The sequence below is a fragment of the Phyllopteryx taeniolatus genome, chromosome 1, assembly GCF_024500385.1.
Source record: "Phyllopteryx taeniolatus isolate TA_2022b chromosome 1, UOR_Ptae_1.2, whole genome shotgun sequence".
NCBI classification, from domain to species: Eukaryota; Metazoa; Chordata; class Actinopteri; order Syngnathiformes; family Syngnathidae; genus Phyllopteryx; species Phyllopteryx taeniolatus.
The window spans coordinates 43,148,671-43,158,635 of NC_084502.1; positions in this window are offsets into that span (position 1 = coordinate 43,148,671).

The window sequence follows — 9,965 nt, forward strand, 5'->3', positions numbered from 1 at the left end:
TAAAGGAGAATGCAGCTTTCACAACCTTTTCCCAATTGTATGGACCTAGATCAGCGGCGTTGACAGCTGCTGGATAATAAGAACATTAAGAACATTTCTGATCATTCTCCCTTAAGAATGCTGTTTGTATCTGGGTGCATGAGTGTGGAAATTGTATTTGAAAAGGACAAACTGATGATTTAACTTTGGGAGACAATGATAAGGTCACCTTTCATCTTAACTAATCAGGAACCAAATATTGAATACTTGTCTACAAAAGCTACAATTGATTTTTACATTAAAGGTGCCTTCCGATTTAACATACTTGTTACAAGTCCAATACCCAATGTCAACTAGCTATTCAATCAGAGCCATGTTCTCCATTCTGATGGCTGGTTTCCTTGTTAAATCACCAGATGCGATATCTGACATGCTATTAAAATACTGTATATTGCAGATTGTTCTTGATAGAGGGGAACAATTACAAGTTTAATTCAGAGTAGGGCTGGGGGATATATCGAATATGCTCGATTTATCGCGGGTTGTTGCACGTGAGATGTATGAAATGACTATATCGTGACCATCGAGTACAAATCCTCATGTAATGTTTTCTTTCCCTCTCTGCTGGTGTGCTTCTCACAGTAAGCAGCACACTCCCCCACCCTCCCATAAAACTCCTGCGCATGCGTGTTTTAGTATCAGGAGAGGAAGGAAAACAGCATAGAGCAGGGGTGTCAAACTCAAATTCACAGTGGGCCAAAATAAAAAAGTGGGCCAAACTCAATATCTATTGAAAATTGATTGCCATCGTGAATCTTTTCCCTTCTCCCAGTTATGTAATGTCAAACCTTATCATATGAAAACAAACCTAACTGTATCTGGAATAAGTTAACGTTAATGTTGTAAACACAAAGCAAAGCGAAAGCAAAGCAAATTTATTGATGTAGCGCATTTCATAAACAAAGTATCTCAATGTGCTTTACATGATTAAAAGCATTTAAAAATAAAAACAGCTTATAAACATTTAAAATAAAGAGAATAATAGAAATACAGTAAAAACAGCTCACAGTGCAAGAAAGATCATTTAAAAGTGGAAATGCTCAAAAAAGCATGAGAAAAAAGAAGTTTTTAACCTGGACTTAAAAACATTCACACTTGGGGCTGACGTCACTTCTGTTGGCAACTTATTCCTTTTGTGTGCAGCACAATAGCTAAACGCTGCTTCACCTTGTTTGCTTTGGACTCTGTGCTCCACTATTTGACCTGAGTCTGTTGATCTCAGAGCCCTACTGGGTTTATATACCATGAGCATTTCTTTCATATATTCAGGACCGAAACCATTTAGTGGTGGGACTGCAACAGAAAGGGTGGGGGGGCCCTTGTCGGTCTTTTCTTTTGTCCTCTTTGGCTGTTAGGTCAAGCAGAATGGAGGATCTTTGTATTATAAAGGATATTTATTGAGAATCAGAGTCAATCAGTCGAACAGAACAAGGTTTCTAGAGGGAAGTAAGAAAAGAAGACAACAAAAGACAAAGCACTAACTGTAAACAAGATGAGGAAAGTAAATCATTAAATACAGTGGGTACGGAAAGTATTCAGACTCCTTAAATCTTTCACTCGTTATGTTGCAGCCATTTGCTAAAATCATTTAAGTTAATTTTTTTCCTCATTAATGTACACACAACACCCCATATTGACAGAACAAAAATGGAATTGTTGAAATGTTTGCAGATGTATTAAAAAAGAAAAACTTTTTATTCAGACTCTTTGCTGTGAGACTCATATATTTAACTTGGGTGCTGTCCATTTCTTCTGATCATCCCTGAGAAGGTTCTACACCTTCATTGGAGTCCAGCTGTGTTTGATTATACTGATTGGACTTGATTAGGAAAGCCACACACCTGTCTATATAAGACCTTACAGCTATCAGTGCATGTCAGAGCAAATAAGAATCATGAGTTCAAAGGAACTGTCTGAAGAGCTCAGAGACAGAATTGTGGCAAGGCACAGATCTGGCCAAGGTTACAAAAACATTTCTGCTGCACTTAAGGTTCCTAAGAACCTGGAAGACGTTTGGGACGACCAGAACCATTCCTAGAGCTGGCCGTTTGGCCAAACTGAGCAATCAGGTGAGAAGAGCCTTAGTGAGAGAGGTAAAGAAGAGCCCGGCCCCAGGAGCACTGCCATGAAGCTAGTGAACCCCCCGGTTACTATGACTGCCAGGTCCCCGACTTGCAGCCATTGGCCCTACCACATGCATCAGTGGGCATTTTGGGATTTGTAGTATTAGTGGCGCATGTGCTACATACTGGCGGGCCAACTCTAATACACATTTGATATGGTCTCGTGGGCCAAATATTATTCCATCGTGGGCCGGATTTGGCCCGCAGGTCTGAATTTGACATTAATTGCATAGAGAGTGTGATAAAGAGAGCAGGCAATTTTCAAGATGTTCATTGATGGACGACATGGTTTCAGAGAAACACAGCACTAGCAATATCATCTGGCCGTGGTTTGGATTTTACTAGGAAGACAAAGAACAAACTGCAGTCATCTGCAACATAAGCTGCAAAACCATTGGCACCAAATGGTAGCAGTACCACGAATTTGTTTCACCAACTAAAATGACATCCACTACAAAACAGAGAATGCCTCAAACTCCACATCCACATCTTCTTCTGCATCCCATAAAACATCAACAGAAAACTAAATAAAATTAAAAATAAATTCAATTTAAAGCCCCCGAAAAACCCCTGGATCTCAGTTTATCAAGGTTTAATTCCCTGGGCGTGGAATTAGCCCCCTCCCTGGTAGCATCCGGAAGGATGCTGCTCCTCATGACCATATTTGGAATCGCACCCGCCGGTTAGTGTCTCTTTGGGTGTGTGAAATACCACTACTCGTCTGCTGTCGTCTCTCAGTCTGGTCAATCTTTCCCCCTGGGGTCCTTTGTTGCGATAATGCCAAACAGTCCTCTTTGAAGACCAGGACCAGTTGTAAACCCCCGACAGGTCTCTGTCAGGGGGGGCAGGACAACCCCAATATACATATAACTGGCTAAACGATGTCCTTTGATGTAGAAGTACAAAGAAAAGACAGTTGGTGTGAATACAGGTCTCCAACCATTTGTCCTTCCCAAAGGAACTCTGATTGTGTTACTATGAAAATATATTACAATATCTTATGAAAAATAAATGGTAAATGTACTGCACTTATATAGCACTTTATCTACACCATCACAGTGCCCAAAGCGCTTTATATAGCCACACATTCATGAACCAATGGGCGACTGCTGCCATGCAAGGCGCTGTCCAGGCACTGCGGTCAAGCCAGCCTCCACTCGAAAAGTAGCAGTCAAGCCAGCCGCCCCTAATTTTGTTCATACAAGGCATTACGGTAATAGGTCGCCAACTCGCGGCGAAGCCACCTTCAAAATAAAAGCTACCCAATAATACGGACGTCAGTGCTCTTCGGTTTAGGAATGCAACCAGCAAAGTTAATTTGAATCTTGAAATACATTACATACATCCATCCATCCATTTTCCGAGCCGCTTCTCCTCACTAGGGTCGCGGGCGTGCTGGAGCCTATCCCAGCTGTCATCGGGCAGGAGGCGGGGTACACCCTGAACTGGTTGCCAGCCAATCGCAGGGCACATCGAAACAAACAACCATTCGCACTCACAGTCATGCCTACGGGCAATTTAGAGTCTCCAATTAATGCATGTTTTTGGGATGTGGGAGGAAACCGGAGTGCCCGGAGAAAACCCACGCAGGCACGGGGAGAACATGCAAACTCCACACAGGCGGGGACGGGGATTGAACCCCGCACCTCAGAACTGTGAGGCTGACGCTCTAACCAGTCGGCCACCGTGCCGCCTACATACATACATACATACATTAAAAAATGTACTTTCTTTGATATCTTAGGACAAATAAATGGTAATGGGCTCCACTTATATAGCGCTTTATCTACATCATCACAGTGCCCAAAGCGCTTTACGAAGCCTCACATTCACGCACACATTCAAAAACCAATGGGCGACTACTGCCATGTGAGGCACTGCCAGGCCCACTGGGAGCAAATTAGGGTTCAGTGTCTTGCCCAAGGACACTTCGACATGCGGACAGTCGGACCAGGCATTCAAACCTGTTCTACCTACTAAACCAAAGCCACCCCAACATAATCCCATTGGTATCGCAAGACAAGTCCAGATCTGAGTGACAGACCACCAAGGACTCCACGAAAAGAGGTTTGATGAAGATCTGATATTGTATTTCAAAATAAAAATCTCTGAAAACTGCATATGTTGCTTTCATTACCCCTGACTGAAAAAAATCTGTTAAATCTTTTTAATGAGATATCGCAACACTGGTCCAGTTCTGGGGGACACTACACCACCCCAGGTCTCCAACAAAAGAGGTCCCATCAAAATCTGATGTGGCATTTCAAAATAAAGTCCACTGTAATTGGTATATTTCACTGTCATGATCACAGATTTCAAAAATTCATTAAAAAAAATCTCTTATTTATCACAACACCAGACCAGGTCTGGGGGACACTACACCACCCCAGGTCTCCAAAAAAACAGGTCCCATCAAAATCTGATGTGGCATTTCAAAATAAAAGACTCTTGAAATTGGTATATTTCACTGTCATGATCACGGATTTCAAAAATTCTTAAAACAAAATCTCCTAGTTATCACAACACCAGACCAGTTCTGGGGGACACTACACCACCCCAGGTCTGCAACAAAAGAGGTCCCATCAAAATCTGATGTGGCATTTCAAAATAAAAGACTCTTGAATTTGGTATATTTCACTGTCATGATCACGGATTTCAAAAATTCTTAAAAAAAAATCTCCTAGTTATCACAACACCAGACCAGTTCTGGGGGACACTACACCACCCCAGGTCTCCAACAAAAGAGGTCCCATCAAAATCTGATGTGGCATTTAAAAATAAAAGACTCTTGAATTTGGTATATTTCACTGTCATGATCACGGATTTCAGAAATTCTTTAAAAAAAAATCTCCTAGTTATCACAACACCAGACCAATTCTGGGGAACACTACACCCCCCCAGGTCTCCAACAAAAGAGGTCCCATCAAAATCTGATGTGGCATTTCAAAATAAAAGACTCTTGAAATTGGTATATTTCACTGTCATGATCACGGATTTCAAAAATTCCTTAAAAAAATCTCTTAGTTATCACAACACCAGACCAGTTCTGGGGGACATTACCCCCCCCCCAGGTCTCCAACAAAAGAGGTCCCATCAAAATCTGATGTGGCATTTCAAAATAAAAGTCCACTGAAATTGGTGTATTTCACTGTCATGATCACGGATTTCAAAAATTCTTTAAAAAAAATCTCCTAGTTATCACAACACCAGACCAGTTCTGGGGGACACTACACCACCCCAGGTATCCAGCAAAAGTGGTCCCACCCAAATCTGATGTCCATCCATCCATCCATTTTCTACCGCTTATCCGAGGTCGGGTCGCGGGGGAAGTAGCTTTAGCAGGGACGCCCAGACTTCCCTCTCCCCAGCAACTTCATCCAACTCTTCCGGGGGGATCCCGAGGCGTTCCCAGGCCAGCCGAAGGATGTAGTCTCTCCAGCGTGTCCTGGGTCTCCTCCCGGTGGGACGTGCCCGGAACACCACACCAGGGAGGCGTCCGGGAGGCATCCGAATCAGATGCCCCAGCCACGTCATCTGGCTCCTCTCGATGTGAAGGAGCAGCGGCTCTACTCTGAGATCCTCTCGGATGACCGAGCTTCTCATCCTATCGCTAAGGGAGAGCCCGGACACCCTGCAGACGAAACTCATTTCGGCCGCTTGTATCCTGGATCTCGTTCTTTCGGTCACGACCCACAGCTCGTGACCATAGGTGAGGGTAAGAACGTAGATCGATCGGTAAATCGAGAGCTTCGCCTTTCGGCTTAGCTCCTTCTTCACCACAATGGATCGATACAAAGTCTGCGTCACTGCAGACGCTGCACCGATCCGCCTGTCGATCTCCCGTTCCATTTTGCCCTCACTCGTGAACAAGACCCCAAGATACTTGAACTCCTCCACTTGGGGGAGGATCTCATCCCCGACCTGAAGAGGGCACGCCACCCTTTTCCGACTGAGGACCATGAGAGCCCACCTCAGAGAACCCAGACTCTGCTCCCTCATGGGAAGGCATATCGGTGGAATTGAGGAGGTCTTCGAAGTATTCTCCCCACCGGCTCACAACATCCCGAGTCGAGGTCAGCAGAGCCCCATCCCCACTATACACAGTGTTGGTGGTGCACTGCTTCCCCCTCCTGAGACGCCGGATGGTGGACCAGAATTTCCTCGAAGCCGTCCGGAAGTCTTCCCTCCAGTGTCAGACTGGCATGAGAAATTACTTCAGTGGTTAAAGCGTTCATGTTGATACCCAAAAAAATCATATTTAATGATAAAACAATCTGGTTTTTTTACAGATTGCAGATATATTACATCAAATGGTGATGGCAGTAATGTAGTAGCATCCTGTAATTGTCTCCTACATGAAGGGTAAACGGTGTTGCGATACGAACAGGATTATTTCTAATTATTTCTTAAAAGAAGTTGTATTGACATAGATTTTTTTTAATGAATGTTTTAAATCAGGCGGCACGGTGTACGACTGGTTGGAGCGTCTGCCTCACAGTTCTGAGGAGCAGGGTTCAATCCCCGGCCCTGCCTGTGTGGAGTTTGCATGTTCTCACCCGTGCCTTGGTGGTTTTTCTTCGGGCACTCCGGTTTCCTCCCACGTCCCAAAAACATGCATGCTAGGTTAATTGACAACTCTAAATTGCCCATAGGTGTGAATGTGAGTGCGGATGGTTGTTTGTTTGTATGTGCCCTGCGATTGGCTAGCAACCAGTTCAGGGTGTACCCCGCCTCCTGCCCGATGATAGCTGGGATAGGCTTCACCACGCCCGCGACCCAAGTGAGGAGAAGCAGCTCAGAAAATGGATGGATGGTTGGATGTTTTAAATCAGTGGCAGTGACAGTTAAATATGAATATTTCAGGAGACTTTTATTTTGAAATGCCCTTCCTTGAGCTGTCCCCTTATCGTGGTGGAGGGGTTTGTGTGTCCCAATGATCCTAGGAGCTAATTTGTCTGGGGCTTTATGTAAACAGGTCCGAGGTGAGGGACCAGACAAAGCACAGCTTCAAAAACCCCTATGATGACAAACAATTCAGGAAGACGTTTTCCCTTGCCCGGACGTGGGTCACCTCTGGAGCCATGCCTGGAGGTGGGGCTCGAAGGCGAGCGCCTGGTGGCCGGGCCTGCACCCATGGGGCCTGGCCGGGCAGAGCCCAAAAGGGTAACAGGGGTCCCCCTTCCCATGGGCTTACCAACTGTGGGAGGGGCCATTGGGGTCGGGTGTAGTGTGAGCTGGGCAGTGGCCGAAGGCAGGGACCTTGGTGATCCCATCCCCGGCTGCAGAAACTGGCTCTAGGGACGTGGAATGTCACCATCTCTGGCAGGGAAAGAGCCCAAGCTGGTGTGCGAGGTTGAGAAGTTCTGACGAGATAAACTCGGGCTCGCCTCCACACACGGCTTGAGCTCTGGTACCAGTCCTCTCGAGAGGGGTTGGACTCTCTTCCAGTCTGGAGTTACCAACGGTGAGAGGCGCCGAGCATGTGTGGGTATACTTATCGGCCCCTGGCTGGGCGCCTGCTTGTTGGGGTTCACCTCTGCGGATGAGAGGGTAGCCTAACTCCGCCTTCGGGTGTTGTTTGTGCCTATGCACCAAACAGCAGTTCAGAGTACCCACCCTTTTTGGAGTCCTTGGAGGGGGTGCTGGAGAGCGCTCCTGCTTGGGACTCCTTCGTTCTACTGGGGGACTTCAATGCTCACGTGGGCAATGACACTGAGACCTGGAAGGGCGTGATTGGGAGGAATAGCCCCCTCAATCAGAACCTGAGCGGTGTTCTGTTATTGGACTTCTGTGCTCATCACGGATTGTCCATAACGAATACCATGTTCAAGTACAAGGGTGCCCACAGGTGCACTTGGCACCAGGACACCCTAGGTCGCAGTTCGATGATCGACCTTGGGGTCGTGTCATCGGACTTGCGGCCGCATGTCTTGGACACTCTGGTGAAGAGAGGGGCAGAGCTGTCAACTGATCACCACCTGGTGGTGATATTGGCTCCGATGGTGGGGGAAGATGCCGGTCCGACGTGGCAGGCCCAAACGTATTGTGAGGGTCTGCTGGGAACGTCTGGCAGAATCCCCTGCCAGAAGGAGTTTCAACTCCCACCTCCGACAGAACTTTGCTCATGTTCCGGGGGAGGTGGGGGAAATCGAGGCCGAGTGGACCATGTTCCGCGCCTCCATTGCTGAGGTGACCGATCAGAGCTGTGGCCGTAAGGTGGTCGTTGCCTGTCGTGACGGCAATCCCCGAACTCGTTGGTGGACACCAACGGTGAGGGATGCCGTCAAGCTGAAGAAGGAGTTCTATCGGGTCTTTTTGGCCTGTGGGACTCCTGAGGCAGCTGATGGGTACCGGCTGGCCAAGCGGAATGAAGCTTTGGTGGTCACTGAAGCAAAAACTCTGACATGGGAGGAGTTCGGTGAGGCCATGGAGAAAGACTTCCGGACGGCTTCGAGGAAATTCTGTTCCACCATCCGCCGTCTCAGGAAGGGGAAGCAGGACACCATCAACACTGTGTATAGTGGGGATGGGCGCTGCTGACCTCAACTCGGGACATTGTGAGTCGGTGGGGAGAACACTTCGAAGACCTCCTCACACGCCTTCCCATGAGGAAGCAGAGTCTGGGCTCTCCTATCTCTGGGGTTGAGGTCACCGAGGTGGTGAAAAAGCTCATCGGTGGCAAGGCACCAGGGGTGAATGAGTTTCGCCCGGAGTTCCTAAACGCTCTGGATGTTGTGGGGCTGTCCTGGTTGACACACCTCTGCAACATCGCGTGGACATCGGGGACAGTGCCTCTGGATTGGCAGACTGGGGTGGTTGTCCCCCTTTTTAAGAAGGGGGACAAGAGGGTGTGTTCCAACTACAGGGGGATCACATTCCTCAGCCTCCCTAGTAAGGTCTATTCAGGGGTGCTGGAGAGGAGGGTTCATCGTGAAGTTGAATCCCAGATTCAGGAGGAGCAGTGTGGTTTTCGTCCTGGACGTGGAACAGTGGACCAGCTCGACACCCTTGGCAGGGTCCTCGAGGGTGCATGGGAGTTTGCCCAACCAGTCTACATGTGTTTTGTGGACTTGGAAAAGGCGTTCATCCGTGTACCTCGGGGAGTCCTTTGGGGGGTGCTTCGGGAGTATGGGGTACCGAACGCCCTGATACGGGCTGTTCGGTCCTTGTACGACCGGTGTCAGAGTTTGTTCCGCATCGGCGGCAGTACGTCAGACTCGTTTTCGGTGAGGGTTGGACTCCACGAAGGCTGCTCTTTGTCACCGATTCTGTTCATAACTTTCATGGACAGTATTTCTCGGCGCAGCCGAGGCGTAGAGGGGGTCTGTTTTGGTGGCCTCAGTATTGCAGCTCTGCTTTTTGCAGAGCATGTGGTTCTGTTGGCTTCATCAAGCCGTGATCTCCAACTCTCACTGGAGCAGTACGCAACCGAGTGTGAAGCTGTTGGGATGAGAATCAGCACCTCCAAATCTGAGAACGTGGTCCTCAGTCGGAAAAGGGTGGCGTGCCCTCTCCAGGTCGGGGATGAGATCCTGCCCCAAGGGGAGGAGTTCAAGTACCTTGGGGATTCAGATTTTGATGGGACCTCTTTTGTTGGAGACCTGGGGGGGGGGGGGGGGTTAGTGTCCCCCAGAACTGGTCTGGTGTTGTGATAACTCGGAGATTTTTTTTTTATGAATTTTTGAAATCCGTGAACATGACAGTGAAATATACCAATTTCAGTGGACTTTTATTTTGAAATGCCACATCAGATTTTGATGGGACCTCTTTTGTTGGAGACCTGGGGTGGTGTAGTGTCCCCCA